Below are 18435 nucleotides of genomic sequence, written 5' to 3' on the forward strand. Positions count from 1 at the left end.
TTTAGTATTGTGGCTTCCTGACCCAGGGCTGGCTTTCTATGTCGTTTAATGAGAAGTTGTGCTGTAATCGAATCAACGTGCTGCCTACCCCACCGTTTGTCATTTCCCCTTTGTCGTGCCTTATCTCTTCCTCTCTCTCTCGCGCTCTCTCTGGCCTCATTATCCCAGATTCCAGTGAAATGAACTAGTCGATCTCTCTTCCTTCGAATTCTTCCCTCCACCCATCCATCCACGCGAGCTGAGGTACAGTAGACATGAAAGAGGTGAAAGTTGGCAGATTGTGGGGGTTCAAACAGTGCCCGTCTGTCAGTCTTGCGCTAGAACAAGGCAGCACAAAGCTCCAGTCTTTTCAGGCTCAAAACCAATACATTTGGGTTTTACTAAATTTTCCCATCACCTTCCAAATCCTTTATTCTCCTACAAGGTCCAATAAATTCTTTTCACATCCGCAGCGCCTTTGTGGCTCATTGGAAAATGGATTTGTACGTCCAGTAGAGGACATGAAAAACCTGCTCATCTCTCATATTCATTCCATTGTTATCATTTGATTTATGTGTAAGATCATGAGTAATTTATGGAAGCTATTTAATAAGATTAATTCACTTTGAGAATAATTTAATCATTTTTTTGGGAAAATATTACACCCGCTGGCATTGTCATGTGATTTCACAACTGTGTGTGTTGCACGTAGGTGTCTGTGCTGTGTGCTACGTATCTGACTGCGAGAGCTCCCTTCGCATCAATAGTTAATGAGCGTCTCAGGCACTCGTTCACATGGCCTATTCACTGTGTTTTTGTTTATTTAAACAGCCGTTTAGCCTTGAATGTCAGGTACCGTGCTATAGTATTGCAAAGCTTTAACACATCTCGGCCTGAGTTGTGGAAGTAAGCAATATGCTGACCTTCACACAACCTTGCAACGTTACAGTGGGCGCTTTGTGAGTTATTGAGGGCTGGTAATATCTGAGAGTAATAAACTCTCTCATAAATCTCATAAAAGAGAGAGCAAGAGTCATAAACTATGGTAAGGAAGAGGGAAATTTTTTACTTTTTACATTAAATTAATTGAAACTTAGAGAAAAAAATCCCAATCTATCTGTAAATCACATGTATCTCCTGTACGTTTGTGTGTGTTGGAGACCTGAGCGCTCCATCCATGGACGTTACCGCTTTTGCTGCCCAGAGCGCCAGACAGCTCCTTTCGGTCCACTGGATGCGGTCTGCTCTCTCCGTGACTCATTGCCTCGTCCTCTCTGATTGGCTGGCTTTTCTACTCCAGGGAAAGACAGGATGGAGTGGGGTTGGCCTCTCATGACCAGGGATCAGCCGTTCTTTTCACACAACGTCCCACTGGAATTGCATCCTCAATGTGTCGGCCTGAATTTTAAAACACAGGCAGGATGTAAAAAACCCCAAACAAAACAGAAAAGGCTTTTGATCATCGAAAAAGTGCAACTGCTGTCTTTCTTTTGTGTCACACATTCAGCTGGGTTTTTTTTTTAGGATATTCTACTGAGGCAGGCAATGTCCGACCTAGCTCTAGCCACAATCGTTCTTTCTGTCTATCTAAGGGATGTATTCAGACCTCCAGCTCCCCATCTCTTTGTAGATGACGCTGTCACATGTGACAGCTCTGAAGCAAACAGGGCGTGGAGCTCCCTGCCTGCTGAGACTCTGGCTTGTTTGCCACTTACAGACAGTCCCAGCTGAGACAAAGTCCAAGCTGCTCCATCCGTTCATCCAGCCAGCAAAATTCTTATTTTTTTTCTCTCTGTGGGAGCCTGTGCCTCTGCGCTCAGGCCGTGCAGTGCTGATTCAGAACCATGGACAGTGGTCCTGTGCGCAGGGTGAAATTTCAGCACCACCTCCTGTGGACAGATCCCATAGTCAGAGAAAAATGGAGCTTTCGGAGTGATGGCCAAAAACGGGATGTGCTGCAAGCTGACAATGTGAGAGCAGGGAAATTATGCAGGACGTTGCCTTGTTTGTAAAGATTATTCATGTGGTGATTAGATAATATAGTGCGAGGAATGACAGATTCAGTGTTTTGGTTGCAGGGGAACAGTCGGCGAGGCGCAGACACAACAGTGTTTGAGTATTTACTAGACTTAATTTGTGTTAACGAACTAGTACCGACTGTCGCTGAAGTCCATCAACATCAGTACGTAGCACTTAACCAGGTAGTTTGGCTGAACGATTACAAGTCCTGCAACACTGGCAAAGCTTACAAATGGGGTGTTGGATTCTTTGCCACACTGACTATAAATCACAGAAGTATCAAGTCGCTGTTTGCTTGGAGTCGAGGATACTTTGCTTTTTCCTATAGCTTCAACGTCTTCAGGATCTTGTAGTGTAAATGGCAGACTACTGATTGGTCAGGTTCTAGACACACCTTTTAACTTTAACTCTTCCAGGGTTTTCACCTAGAAGAGTAGGGTTCAAATCCAGTGCAAATCCAGAAGTTGCTACACTGGCTTTGAGGAGCTGCAGGTGGTGGGCTGTTTATCCTCATGAAAGCATGGCAGTTATACAATATTAAACACGTTATTTATTATCACATTCGCTATTTTTAACAAATATTTACAGATTCATTAAATATTAACCATTGATATTTTATATCCTTGCACTCCCAGATCACTCTTTTAAAGAGAAAGAAGTTGTCTTAAAGTAGAAATTTATGTTAAAGTGGGGAAAAAGTGTATATTGTGCTAAATTTGACAGAAAGCTACATTTGAATCAGCTGGATTATGTTGCTAATTTCTCTGCTGGATCTCCTTTAAATGATTACAATGATCTTCCTGGCTAACACCTAGTGTAAAATACACAGGAAAAATACCCTCTCCCACTGCAAAATGCTTCATTTCACTTTATAAAACACTGTGATTTGATTAATCTGCTTCGGCTGTAATAAAAGTGATATATGAGTCAGTCAGGGTTTCATCGATCCGTTTTATTGATTTTTAATGCATGGTTTTACACACCTGCATGCAAAGCACTTTAAAAACACAGCTTCTCGAGTTAGATTTATTGTGTAATCTAAAATTAATTACATTAATTGATAATAATATTTTGAATATAACCAGCGCTGCATATTCTGCCGCTGCAAAATGCAAATCACACAGTTTCGTGAATTAATTAAACGTGTTTTACATCTTCTGTGTGATAACAGTGAACACAGCGAGAGGGTGTGAAATCAGACATGAAAATGAGTTATTTCTGTTAGATGGGATCTTAGTGCACTCAATCGTCTGATCCACAGAGGCCGGTGGACTTAGCCTATCAGAGGGCGTGCATTTTGCTCCCACATGTGCTCACGCCCACACCGATACATGTACACTGGCTCAGCATGACATTGATTATGTGCACTGCTGCATGTCCTCCAAGAACAGACGATAGCCAGCACCCATCACCAACACTCCCCCTGAGAGAAACAATAAAAGCCTCCCAGTCTTTGACCTAAGGGTGTTTTTATCACCAGTGGACAGCAAAGCACCGGCCACTCCACTCCCACCCTGTCTTCTGAACCATCATTGTCATGTTCACTAATTGGGAAAGCTAATAATAAACCCAGGCATTTTAAACTAATCATCCAAATGAAGCCAAATGTGGAGCAAAAATCTTTTTATCTTGTTTTCATAATCAACTGCCAAAATCGTGACTTGAAAATCAAGCATAGTGTCATTTCACTTGATACACCTCTAAACCCTCTATTAGCAAAGTGACAAACGGGGCATTCAGTTTAAGCTGATGCATATTTGCTACATCCTGCAAGCCACTTGGGAACCCAGTTCCTCCTTTTCATGCTGTATTTAATGCATCTTACATTTGTTTTCGCCCCCCCCCCTCTCTTCTGCGCTTGGGTCATTATGCTGCTCTCCCGTTAATCTCACCGTTAACCTGGAAACAGTGGTGTCGAGCAACAGAAACACCAATGACAGGAAGTGGGCGATATAAATACAGAGCTGATGTGAACTGGGGTTAAAGTGAAGAAAGGGAAAGAGGAAGGGTTGTGATGTGAAAGGAGCGGAGATATATTTTCCATCTCGGAACACGGCAGCAGCTGTCGTCCTTGTCACTGCACTATGTAAATCAGCATGCTGTCTGCTACGAGCTGAGTGGAAAAAAGGAGCCGCTTTTTATCACTAGATCTCTGACTCCGCAGAAGGCTCCATATTTGCCACAGACCTGCATTTACAGAGAGGAAAGGGCCAAGCCTGACAGCACAAAGAAAGTGCAGTTTTCTTTTTCTTTTTTTCAGCGCTCAGAGTACAGGTTAGTGAAAGGTAAAGGGAGAGTAGCACCTCGAACATATTTAAGTGTTGCATAGCAACAATCCACTGGTTTTCAGTAGTTAAAGCACTAAGCATGAGCTTGTTTTGTGTTTGACAGAATGTGAAATGAGGGAAAACATTTTTTTTCTTCGCTGTGTTAATCATCACTATCTTTGTGTCATAGTCGGGAAGCTTTTTGAGCAACGTTGTGCGAGCGTGTACAGCCATGAGTTCTATGACCATCGCTCACACAGAAAAATTACATGTCTGTATTTTCACTGTTACTTTTAGTAAATAGAAGAAAACGGAAAGTTTTTACATGTAACATGTGGTTTTATATGAACTCGAATCAGTGATGGAAACTTTTAAAAGCCTGAATTAATGGATTAGAAATAGGGCATAGACTGAGTAAATCTTACATCTGTGGTCAGATGTGAAGGATTTATAGATTATTTTGAATTATAAATAAACAGCCCAAGCCCAAAGGATGAACATGTACATAGAAAGTCTTTGTAAATCCTGCGGTCTTTTGCACATTTGTGAAATTTTGGGCCGCCGCTGATACTGATGCATGAAATATTAATTTGACCGAAAGGCAGTGCTGATACAGATCTTTTTTTTTTCTGTCTGTGTTGTTTTTTTTGTGTTTAGTTAACCTCCTTTCATGGCAAGGAAACGAAGACAACTGTTATAAATAAACAGTGTTGGGAAGGTTACTTTTAAAATGTATTCCATTAAGTTATTCAATGTGAGTAACATATTCTGAATACTTTGATTTACTTAATATATTGTCGTGCTTTTTACAACTACATGAATGTACTGTTGCTGTGTGATTGATTACTATTACTTAAGGCTACTCGCCACCGAGCTAACATTGTTAGCTGGCATTAGCTGAGGTTAGTTCATAGACTACGTTCAGAACTGCACATGATTATTTGCAGTTAGCAGGTTGTTAATTCTATCCATCAAGTCTAACAGTCTGCTGTCTATGAACTATAACCTTCGGTAATAGTAATAAATCACACAGCTATACTACATCGAAGATAATGAAGTGGCACATAACCCTGGTAGCTACCACAACTAAAACAAGGTAGTTGCGGTAGGCTAACGTTAGCTTTTAAAAAGGAATTTACTTCCAGATGTTTCTTTAGGTTGGAGGTTGAGTCTTTTGACACTGAGAGCAGCTTGGTCGCTGGCAAACATTTGGATTGAAGGTCAGATTTTGCGCAAATGAAGTGGTGTCGGAATTTCTAAGTAAGAAATGCATTCCTGCCTGTGCAGTGCTGGCTCTGTTGTGCTGGCTTCCGGTCCATTGTGTAACTGAAGCCACCAACATTAACAGGACACTTACATTAGAGCGTCTTATTGCATGTTTTGTTTGGGTTTCTGGCAATTTCAACAAAGTAACTGTATTCTAATTATCACCTTTCTAAACAGTAACTGTAACGGAATACGGTTACTTATATTTTGTATGCTAAATACTTAACGCCAGTACATGTATTCCGTTACTCCCCAACACTGTACATAAATAACTGAAGAGCTTTAAAGTCTTTCAGCTCCTCATCAGCCTTACTTTGAAAGGATTATCAAGCACAGTAGCTAACATCGACTGATATCAGTCAAAAAAGGTGATGTTAGTCGCTGCATCAGCGTATCCCGATAGTCTATGTATTTAACATATATGTATTTTAGTCAGTAAAGCAACATATAGCATGTCTGACTCTGTAATGTGATTAAGAAATGATTTTTGTATAAAAACGGCACAGTTTAATATTAAGTTATATTAAATTCTGCATGCAGTTGATTCTGTGACATATTTGTATTGCATCTACTTTTATGCATTGTGTTCATGTTTATTCTTGCACTGCTTTTAACTTAATAGCTCTTATTTCTGTATTTATTTTATTTCTACTTTTTTGTATTTCTTTATTTTCAGTTTTTGCATCATTTTTAATTTAGATTTCGCTGCATATTGGCTGTATATTGCTTTGTTACTCTATAAGAAGTATTACACCGTGCACTGCAGACCGTGACTTCCCTATCATGTCTGTAAAAATGAGCTTCCTTCCTGGTGAATATGAAGAAAGGGAAGAAGAGTTTGCTTATGTTGATTAGTTTTGATCCAAGTCTTAACCTGCAAGCCAGTGAAAATAGAATGACAAAACCGAGCCTGTATGTATGTAGTATCCATCCATCCATCCATCCATCCATCCATCCATCCGTCAGCAGTGTCACCTTCTCTCTTTGACCTTCCAGTCAATCCTGTTTTTCAGAAATTAGTGGATCTATCATGTTAAAAGGCTGTCACAGAAAGAGAAAAGCCAGGAGGGGGTTATCTGCACATCTGGCATTTCCTCCCGACTCTGTCCTTTAATGCATCGGGGCTGAAGGAGAGCAGGCTGTGGTAAATGGAGGGTCATCATTGATCTTAGATAGCCGCCTGGAAATGTACTATCAGCTGGCCCATCGAGGAGGCCCACTATGGAGGAAACAGATCCCATTACAGATGTGTCTTGCAGTGCTTGCAGTTGCAGCGCACTGGCATGAATACACACCGCCGCAAATGAACACTGTATTCATGCGCACAATTTTGACTCATGCGGTCATGATTGCGAGGCCGAGGGAGGGATAAAAGCAGCTTGCAGATGCATTTCAAAGCTTTCAGAGGTTTTTTTTCCTCCTCTCCTTTTCTGTGGCAGGGAGAAGTACAGAAGTGGCTCACTGTGCGAGTATAAATTCACATTTTCTTGCATTTGTTTGATGAGGAGTGGCAGAAAAGGCAGCTAAATGCAATCAGTGGCTTTGCACTTCCTCTGAAGAGCTACCGCACCCTCCACCATCACACACACACGCAGTTCACATCATTACGAATTTCTGGGATCAGAGAAACACAAGTGAAATGTTTAACTTAGACAAGAATACTTTCACACATATCACCTGCTCTCAGATGAGTTGAGAAGGTAGAGGTGACATGGCAATGTGTGATCGCGGTCATTAACTACAGTGCAATGAGCCTATGCATTATTCATCTGTCATCACTTTCACCTGCTGCCAACAGTCATGACTGAATTTTTGGGAGGAACATGTGCTTGCAAACATCTTAAGCCAGATCAACAAAATCCACCGCTCCACACTAAAGTCTGTTACCTGAAACCACCTGGGACCGAATAGCAGTCAAACAGATTATATATATATTTTTTATCATCACTGAAACACACATTTAAAAAGTATCCTAATGATTGTGTAACCCGAGCCTTTCTCTCTCCAACAAACGCAGACATCCCTCTCCATCTCTCTCTGTGTCATAACTGTCAGTATAAATAACCACTCTGGCTCTTGATATGATCAACCCCCAAGAGGAGAAAAAAAATTACCCAGAATGCACAGTGAGAGCGTAGTTCATGCAGAGAATGAGCTGTTGGATTATGGTGGCCTTAGTGTGACATTCAGTCAATACTCCTCGCTAATTTACTGTCCCATCAATAGTCACGGCATAGTCAGAGTTCACCCTCAGGACCAAGATGTCTTTAGGGAGTGAGTGCAGGGGCTAAGATAGCGTGTTTTACTTGGGTAAAGCATATTAATAATTTGGTAACTGTCTGTCGCCGCAAACTGTGTTTTGCATTTTCAGGTATTTTGCATTTTGTTGCATCATCCCACAGCATGCTATTTAAAGCATTTCTATTCAGCTTTATGTGGGTTATTGTATATATTTGGAGACATGGATCTTGACCATTCAGTCATGTTATTTAAAATCACTGGGATTTCATTTAGTGCTAAAAAAATATGTTTATTTCTTTCTTTTTATAATTCGATGCAGTGGTGCACCGTTTCCATTTCAGTTTACTTACATGTATTGAATATCTGTAATATCAGTCAGAGGCTGACATGGGGCAGTGAGCAGCATGTACCAGTGATGTTTATCTGTGCTTTCAACATAATTCTGCTGGCTAATGTGCAGCAGGAGTAGTGGGGTATAGATCCTAAAAATGGAGATGTTAACTCATGCATTACTTATAAAATATTTGCATTTGTATTAAAGAAAAAAATTATTCACACACTAAAAATCCTCCCAGCAAGGTTGAAGTTTCTGGTTTGTGGTCATGTGGCAGAAATGGCTTCTTTTACCCTTGATATTTGGTCTTGTTTAAACCTTTTCGGGGGGAAAAGGACAGTTAGCTCTAAAACACCAACATCAATGTCAGTACAGGCTCAAATATATGTATATAATTCTACAGACATACATGTCAGGGCCACAAGTTTAAACCTGAAGTTTTTTATATGCGTGAATCAAATGCACATATGTTTATATTGTACAGTTTCTCTGTATGTTTTTGTCCGAAAACTGTTTCTCCTTCATTATCGAACATAGAGTGGTAAACTAGTGGTTTATTTAGTGGAATCCAAGGTATTTCTGCCAGGTATTAATAGCGTAACCGGTATGTAACAGGTTTAAATATTAATTTTCTTCTGTCACAGTAACACAAATTGTGATTGTGTTTACTGTCCAAAGGTGTCAGTCCACTAAATGGAAATTGCTAAATTGTAGCTACATTGCTACAATTTATTTAAATTCTTTAAATTTATTTAAAGAATTTAAATAAATTTTAATTCTTTAAAATTATTTTGAAAATGTGATACAGTCAAAAAGTAATACAACAGAGACACTGGCAACTTAAGAAAAAGTGGAGGTCAATGTTTACAATGGCTTTGTCATTGGAGACCAAATGCAATGTCAGTCCCGTTATTCTTAATACGTTTGCCCTGACTGGACTGGGGCTGGAAAACGCTGGAGATGAAGTTTTAAGAGCTTTTAGTGAGCTGAATTACGCCCTCCAGGCACTTTTTTCTTGGATGCACCAGTCAGATCTGTGACAGTGTCTGACCTCGGGTTTTCTCCTGCACGCTCTCTTTGCCTTTTCCCCTTTAGTCCGTCAATCAATCCAGCCCCCATCACGCTCTAGTAAGCTTGACTGGCACTAAGGAGGGAATCTAGCCTTGCAGTGCTGTGAGTGGTCCTGGCGAATTCATATGCATATATATGTATATCCACACATTTCAGCTTTCCTTCATCTGTCCTCCCATGAAACGTTGCTCAGAAATGGAAGTAAACTGCTCAGCACCGAAGTGAAACACTGCAGAGGATAGCAGCTCTGTGAATGTAAGAGAGGCCCGTCACTTCTTCTGGTCAAGGACCTTCCTTGTTAGGTCATCTGGCTTTTAAACTGTCTAGCTCCTCTTTGCTTTTAATGCTCAGTACGCACCACTTTATTGATCCCCGCATTGATCCCTTTTAACGGCGCTGTCTTCTTGTCCCCGAGCACCCAGAAAATATCCTATCATGTCTGTCTACACATTATTACACCCCTCGCACAGCATCTGAGCTGCATCCTCTTTTGTCTCGGCGTGATTAGTGGTGACAGCGCTCGGAGTCATGTCTTTTGTTGTGTGTTGCGGGTGTATTGTGGCTTGTTGTTGTGTTTACCCGAGAGTGTGTCGGGAACTGTTTGTGACCCCAAAGCAGAGATGCGGGGGCGGTCGGCGGGGTTGAGAGTTCAGGGTTGCGGTCGTGCGCCACACGACACCACTCAGCGCCGCACTGTAACGATGACCCGGACATTCTCAGTCGCTCATCATGTTGTGATTTTTCTGCCTTACTGCTGATGGGTGGCTGCATGCATAATTGATTTTTTTTTAACCAAAGTCATAATTAAAACCTCTGATGGCACAGTGTGGAAATCCAAACTAGATCATTTCCAGGCAAAGGCTGTTAATTTCAATTTATGAACCAGGAATGTCTTGAGAGGGTAATGAACAGGACTGCCATCTGCATTTATGAACTAGTGTAAATTAAAGCTATGACAGGATCTAATTAAGTCTCAAGCCACACTGGATTATTATTACACTGTTTTGTCACAGAAATGCAGAAGGCAAGGACATGAAAAGTGGAAGACAAAGAGAGAGACAGAGACAGAGAGAGGTGGTGGTGGGGGGGAGAAGTTTTCACTGTTCAGGAGAGGTGGTAATAAGATAAGCTTTTTTTGCAGCATGAGCTCACAGATGGCTGTCCTCTCCTGACGTGGCCAAGCCACTCCAGCTTCATTTATCTCCTCCTCACAGCATTGTCTCCATCTTTTTGGATGCCTCTCCATCCACCTGCGCTCCCCCTCCTCCTCCTCCCTCCCTCTTTATGATGTCCCTCACAAAAAACAAAAAAAGAAAAAGATTTCAGCCTTCATCTGCCTCATCCGGCATAATGAAAATGTCAGACTTTCCAGGCCTTATCTACTTAACCAATGTCCACTGATTGAATTATGGCAGAATGCTTCTTTCTGCTTTTGCTGCTGATTCAATTTTGAGTCTCTCAGAGCTTTTGATGTTTGAAAAGTTTTTAAAAACTGACATTTGGACTAAATATGTCAGGCTCCGGCCTTTATGGGTTACAATTAATAGCACACAAAAACTCCAAGGTCATCTGAGTAGTGAGACAAATTTATTTTATATGTTTGCTTATCTTTAGGTCACTGCCTTGCTTCATCTTTGCTCTCTCTCTCTCTCCTGGGAGGTTCAATACATAACCACTACTTCTCTGGGGCTCCCCCAAAAATTGGAGACAAAGATAGGCAAGAGAGGGAAGGCTGAGATGGTTTGGGGCATGGAAGAGTGGATATACTGGACAGAGGATGCTGAATTTGGAGCTTCTAGGGAGGAGGAAACAAGGGAGACCACAGAAAAGATTCAAGGGTGTAATGAAAGAAGATTAACAGGACACTTACATTAGAGCCTCTTATTGCTTGTTTTGTTTGGGTTTCTGGCAATTTCAACGAAGTAACTGTATGAATGAATCCAGAGGATTGGCGTGGCAATGTAGGATGCTAAGTATGGGGGTGATGGAGGCAGATGACCAGGAGAACAAAAAGCAGATAAAGATTATTTTTTTTAGTAGCTATTGTTTCTCCAGGTTTCTGGAACAACTGACACAACTGTTGAAACTCTTATGTGGCTTAAGAGAGTCTGATTGAGGGAAATAACAGGGCGTGAGTGAAAACAAGGCCTTAGACAGGCCTTATTTTGATAGAAAAAGCTTGAGTTTGTTCAAAATCAAGCACCAGGTCAGCAAGTTTCAATGTCTCAGCGTCTCATTTCAAATGGTTTTAATTGCACTGTCAAGTCTGTCAGGTGGTTACCTGAAAATTAAGAGCATATAACCTGTATCAGCACTTTATCCGCAACACATTTGAAGCCAATTTAAAGTTTACACATGCTGCTCTGACATTTCATGCTTTGTTTAATTGAATGCATAAATCGTGGCGACGTACGGTGGCAGAGGAATGCCTCCAGACAGTGCACATTGTGCTCCTACCACACATGGAGCCTATAAACACAAATAAAATGCTAAGCTGCCGGAGAATGCGCTTATTATTATGAAAGACAGAATTTGTCACATCTTTTATTTTAAGGGAGCTGAATTTTCACACTAATTCCCAGTGTTCTCGGATGTGTAAGGGACGGCTTAACACCGTGCACCATCCTTGGTTTCCATGACGACCGTGATCCCTGTATGATAATCGGATTCCCACTATAGCTGTGAAAACACTCATTCCAAGCAAATTATTACACGAAAACCGCGCCGAGGAATTCGACTGTTTGGACATAAACACGCGGCGTGAAGAAACGCTCTGTACCTGAGCCAGCCTGCAGGGTCAGATGGATCTATTCATAACTACAGCAGCGGAGTAGATCATAAAGCCATTAGAAGCAGTGCCTGAACTACCCATTTTGTTTCTAACTCGTGCACTTGTAAAAAGGACAGTGTTATCGACTCGTCTGCCTTTCACTTTTCAAAGTGGAGGATGTGGAAGGAGATGAAGCACATTTGTCGCGTGCTTTGTGTGGACAGCATGTACTCGACCACATATCCCATCACTAAAACAAGATGAAGCAGGACGAGTACACCCGGAGGTGCAACACGCACCATTTTAACATAAAGCTTGGTGTCTTGCACAGCACGATTCTTTTTTTGTGTGGGACATTCCTGCTAGTGAGAGGAGACGCACACACTAACACTTCCTGCACGATCACAGCAAACCTTGTTCACATATGGCAGGGAATCGTTTTTCTTATTTATTATTTTATAAACTTTTTTAGCAGTTTATACAGAATAGATTTTCATGGAAGAATCAGTGTTTATAGTCAATAAATAGTAGTTAAAATGCAACACATTAAGAGCAAAAGGTGGATCTGCTGCCTGGATGCTCTCATATTAGCAAACTGTCAGTAATGAAGGAGCCACACTGTAAAGCACACCCTGATTTATTGTATGTTCTACTTTTATTTTACTTAAACCTAGCAAAGTGCATAGTGGGTTTATACATTTTGTAGTTTTTGTAGGTGTTAACCTTTCTGAAGTTAGATATCTTTGATAAAATCCAGTCATACTGAAAAGAGCTTGTAAATCAGGTAATGGTTCTTTAGAGCGTACTTTGCTTCCCTCCCCTTCCCAGTCTTCTACTGGCCTGCGTTCACACTGTACTTAACAATCTGGGCCTAGGCATGGGTCACTTTATCTCACCATCTAACTTCCTCGCTCATGCTTGGCTGTCTCTCTCTAGCTTTTGAAAAGCTCTCTTGCAGAGCACAGTGACATTAATTATCTTGTGGATTTTGTGCGCAAATTGGGGAAGCAGTTGAGCTGGCCTTTAGGAGTCAAATGCACTCTATGGATTGCCTAGTGTGAGTGTGTATACGCCCTTAGTGATGACCAATAGGTTCGTTTTGAAACTACCCTAAAATGTGCCTCATTTTTTAAGAAGGAGACGAAGAAAAACCAGCATCATAATGGCATCATGACAGCAAATACAAAACAGACAATGTGAAGAGGGCATGATGACACAATACACAAAAGAACGTGGACTTTATATTTGATTATAATTTAGAATAGGAAAATCGAAAAAGATTTGTATTGTTATTAACGTGATTAATAAGTAAGTGAATGAAAGACATCCAGTGTGGTTTTAATTGCATCCTTTCTTATTTCCAGTCACTGAGTTGTTTCTTCTTTTTTTCATCTCGCGCTGTTAGTGAGAGAACAAAGGGCTTACTGCATGAATTCTTTTCACAGGCACAGAATTAGCCCTTTCACATTTATCTCCAGCTCAGGGTATGACAACTATAGATCCTCTGTCCTTTGCACAAGACAAATGACCTTATTACCACAGCGGACCATTCAAAATAGGATCATGTCAGGCATGGCAAAACGCTTCTGAGAAAATACACACCCGCTCTGCGAGCCGTGCACTGTTTCTCAGGGAAACCATCAAAAGCACATTTTACAGACCAAATGAGTTTTAGAGCTTGTCTGGGCTTTCAACACACATCAAGGGTCTCATCCAGAACCACTGGTGGACTAAGCAGCATTGTCCGTTTTTTGTATAATTCAATCCGGCCCAGACCTTTGTGAAAGAGAAGAGATTTGCTGCTGAGGGTACATTTGTTTCACCGTAATGAAGTTTTTCTGTGTACTGACTGAGAGATGCCTGGAGGGCAACAGTCCTTCTCTGGTGTACTGTGCGTCGCTGTAGGTGTGTGTGGGCTTTTCCTCTTGTGTTGTCATATCTCTAAGGGGGCAGGAGAGAGAGGCCAGGCACACAATGTTCCCCCTTGAGGAAAATCAGCATCTGCATGCATAATTACACGATAGACTAGGATGCCCAGGATTCATTGTCTTTGGTAATGTACATAAAGCCCTGAAGCTCTCTACATTATCTACAGGTCACTATAGCTTGCCTTGTTAAATAATTCATGCTTGCAGCTGTGTGAGTAAGCAGTGAAAGTGTGTAAGGATCCAAACTGTTTAATAACAGGTAAACTCGCCTTTCTCTGTTAATAATCGATTGCGAGCGATTTAAGGGGAAGTTGGGATCACACTGACCCCCAAAGGTCACATCAGTCGTAGACTTTTTAGAGAGCAGAGTTCATTGATTTGGATCTGTGCAGATCTGCTGGGGACAGTAAAATCTAATGAGCCCAACATGCATTTGTGTCCAATCACAAACTATCAAGCCTGATTCATAATGGCAGACCTTAATAGCATGACTGATGGGGTAATAGACCAATCATATTTGTGTCAATCATCTCAAATAGGCTTTCTCTTTACAGGGGATACAATTGATTTACATCAAAATGGATGGAAGGAAGGTCAAAGTTTTCACAGTGTTACAAAGGGAAGTTTTTCTATGGAAAGTACACATATTATAGACTGAATGTTAACTACTTTAAGAAACGTTGAGGCACCACCTAATATGAGGAGTCCCAAGGTGATAAACAAGCATATTCAAATAAAATAGGTGGATTAAGCACACAGGATGGGCTTTTTGTAGTGGGTTGACTGTGCACATTTGCACCACTGGACCGCGTGTATAAAAACTAATTTGTGTTACCTTATTTGACAGAAGTGGCTCCATAGTGTAATTGTTTAGACATTTTTTTAACAAGCAAAAGATCCCTGCCTCCATTGTGGGAGGAGACACAAATCATTTTGGGGTTGTGTCAGGAAGTGCATCTCAGCCAAGTGCCTGCTTTGAGCACCCCTTTTGAATTAGTAAGCAGCCAAGTAGCTACCTAATCTTTTGACTTTTTTTTCCACTTTCTTGTTACATCCAGGGTCAATTTTTACAGCAAATTTGTATTTACTTTCAGTCATATCCCTTTGACTAAAACAACTCAAGTTTAAGCATCTAAATTCTTTTATTTTTAATCTAGTTTTAGTTGATTGAATATCATCATGTTTATCATCACGGCGGATTAAATGTAAAGTTAATTCAGCTGACTTAAATATAAATTGTAACATTTTGTTTTGTGTTTATTGGTTCAAGCTGCAAATAGCTACAAAGCATCTTATTTTCCTTGACATCAAACACAAATACAGGGGTCCAAGATTACTGTTACCCAGGGACGGATCAAATGTGTACATCTAACCTTACTGCACCAGGCGAATACTTCTGATTGGATCACTTCGAAACTCATCTCGTCGATGGAAAACAACTGACAATAATGATAGATCAGTGAAATAAACAGTGGTTATATCAGTGATGTCGATTTTCCTTTGGTGCTTTGTTTTAATGAGTTAGAAGCACAGAAAGTTGTGAAAAACCTTGAAGCCATGAAGTCAAGTTAAGCCAGTAGACTTGATTTTAATATCGTCCTCTATCAGCTGATGATTGTTCTTACTTCTGCAAGCTGCTTTGCAACCTGTCTCTGCCCCAGTTCCTCCTCTTGATATTGTGTCTGATTTGATCAATGTCATGTTTGTTGTAGCATGGTCTGCCTCAGGCTTTGCATGCATGCACATGGAAGGATGGAGAAATATCCAAGATGTGCTGCCAAATATCCTTAAGATTAATGCAGATGGAAGAAACCCACCAGATAGCTTTAAATGTATATTACAGGTGGCATAACACAAAACTAGACCTCACAAATGTTTTATAAGCTACAGGAGTAGTTTAGTGTATTTTGAAGCCATAAGAATATCTAGCCCCACCCACAGCACTACCCATCACTTCTATCTCATTGGTGGAACCACTGTGGACGTACACTTCCTGCTTCATAGGGCAGATTTAGCCTAAGTGAACTTGTTTTCATTTGAGTGACTCGTCAGATCATTCATCCTGGCTTTTGCCCCTCAGGTGAGCCACGCTCCTCACTCGATGTTTATGCAGGTTGTCAACACCTGACAGCAGCCCAAACAGGGCTGGCAGTTGGTTTTCTCTTTGCATGATCGGTCTGGACTGTTGGCCCACAGCTGAAGGTCAGAGTAGGGCAAACACCCACTCACACATCCTCATTCGCATGAAAAATCTGGACAATTTAGAAGGAGATTTATGGAGGAGCCGTGAGACATCTGGAAGACTGGAGGATGCTGAACGAGGTCCAATTAGACAGAAATTCAGGAAATCAGGTCTTGCAATCCAGTGACCAAGATATCTGAATATGTACACTGTTTCTAAAAGAATCCCTGCTTATAATATTCAGATGTTTGTTTCATTAACTTAGGATATTCATTAAAACATCCACATTTTCACTATTGTTTCCTGAAGTTTGATTTTAGCGTCACGTAAAAACAAATGAAGCCACTCTGTCTGTCTTTTCATTCTAGTGTCACTTCCCTAAACTGAAAGACTCTGTAGCAGCGAGTTATGGCAACAAATTTTCACCTTGACAAGTGGTGCACTCAAGTGCCACCTCCTTTGTGTTTTCAAAGCATCGTATGAGAGCTAAACAAAACTCTGTCTCGACTAAGCTCTTTAACGGAGACAAAGCGGTTGTCATTTTTCCTAACACCACCTAATTCCCCTAAATGTCACAGGAATGCGTCGGGCTGGTGCTGAACGGCGGCGGCAGCGACAAACGTGGTAGTGCCGTTTCCCTCTTGGGTGTTCTCTCTCTTTTTTCTTTCTTTTTTTAATCGATGACTTAGCTTAGCGCTCGCACTGTATATTTTCTCCACAGGATAGAGTCAGGCAGGTAAGATTTAGCTCAGATTGTAAGTTTACCGTTGTTTTTCTGTGCCTTAAATGTCACCGCCAGGAAAACAAAGTGAATGCGAGAAATAGTGCCTTGGGATCCTTGTCACCGCATAAGCTGTTTCTACATCTAATTAAAAGAAATAAAGACATCATGTCTGGAATCTGAGCAGGTTTTTGACTTTCACCCTCTTATCCCGTGCAGTTTTGTAGATCGCCTGCAGTACTGGCTTCTTACAGGAAAGTCATTTCTAAACAAGTGTGGCTATTTCTCCACACTCCCTCGTGGGATAACTAACAGCTTGTTCAGTCAAGGGTTATCAGCTGCAGATGGCTGAATACAATAAACATGATCAAACATGGGGGTGGGTATTTTGAGACTGTTCGCCTTAAGCCAAGTCATAAGATGATGAAATCCCACCAAACTTGCAAGATTTCCTCATTTTCTCTTTGAATTATTTTAAGCGTTTTGCGTCAGTTTGACCTTTTTATATCAAGTGTACCTTATGATTGAATATCTTCTTTCATAGCAGTGAAGGCACAGCTTCTTTACCAGCTATAAACAATCTAACTTGTGTAATGAGATGTGTGGGCTGCCCCTCACTATTAATGGCTCCTATAAATCACCTATTTATCTAAGCTCACGACTAATGCTGAGTCTCAGCCTTTCTGTCTCCCTACAGCGAGCCACCTTCAAGCTATCCTGTCCAGTAATCTTGATTAATTCTGTTTACCTCGGAGCAGTCATTATAGAGAATGGCCCCTATAATTTTAGTAGACAACTTCTCAAAGTTAGGGCTTTGACCTCAATCCTGCACTGTTCTTTCTGCTCAAGGTTACTGTCTTTAAGCAGTTTGAAACTGGAAAGTATTTATTAGTCTCGCCCTTCCTGTTGTGGTTTTTGGTTAATACAACTTTTCTCCTACTGCAGCATGAACTGTCATCCACATATATTTCAATAATTCAAGGGAGAGCGTTTCAAAGATGATTACACAGCAGCAAAGATAATATAGCATGCCATTTTTCTTCTAAATCTGTACAATGAAGAGAAGTAAACCTGCCTGCTCTCCAACCCTGCATCTCTATTTGCCTAATGATCATGCAGGAGAGGGTCCCACTCCAGCGACAATGCTGCCTGATTATATGGTCCTCAGCATTAACGGAGATAGCTTGTGCCGAGCCTTGCTTATGTCTCATCAGTTAAAAGTCTTTTGTGCATAGATAATGCTTTAAAGTCTGCATTTATTTGTATAAAACCATTCTGCAACTAATCCTGCTTCACCCTATCCACTCACACATCACTGATGGAAAACAGCGGACATGAATCGGTCCACTTATGTGCCATTTTGTTCACTTAGATAGAGGTCGATTGACGTCTCTGATTTGCTATTATGACAGTCTCTCTGTTGAGGTTCAGCGAGTGGAAAGAAGTTTTAAAAAAGTGCTAGATCAGTGCTCTTCTACACCAGCTGCAGTGTTTATGAGGTGATAACAAATTGTATTTTAGCTCAGCATAGGAGGTGATCCATCTCTATAATCATGGTTAGGTAGGAACTGAATGTAATGTCTGCTACAGTGTCGTATATTCAATTTGAACTAATAAGAAACCATTCACGTTTCCACTTAACTTGTTGAAATGAATA

The 18435-nt window shown here is 41.0% G+C and overlaps 1 protein-coding gene across 4 annotated transcripts in view; it reads left to right on the plus strand.

Annotated features, from left to right (window-relative positions):
• syt1a (synaptotagmin Ia) overlaps positions 1–18435 on the plus strand; it is a 220601-nt gene that overhangs the window by 110321 nt on the left and 91845 nt on the right. The window lies entirely within an intron of this gene.

The sequence above is a fragment of the Rhamphochromis sp. 'chilingali' genome (genome assembly GCF_963969265.1).
Source record: "Rhamphochromis sp. 'chilingali' genome assembly, chromosome: 7".
In the NCBI taxonomy this organism is placed as follows: Eukaryota; Metazoa; Chordata; class Actinopteri; order Cichliformes; family Cichlidae; genus Rhamphochromis; species Rhamphochromis sp. 'chilingali'.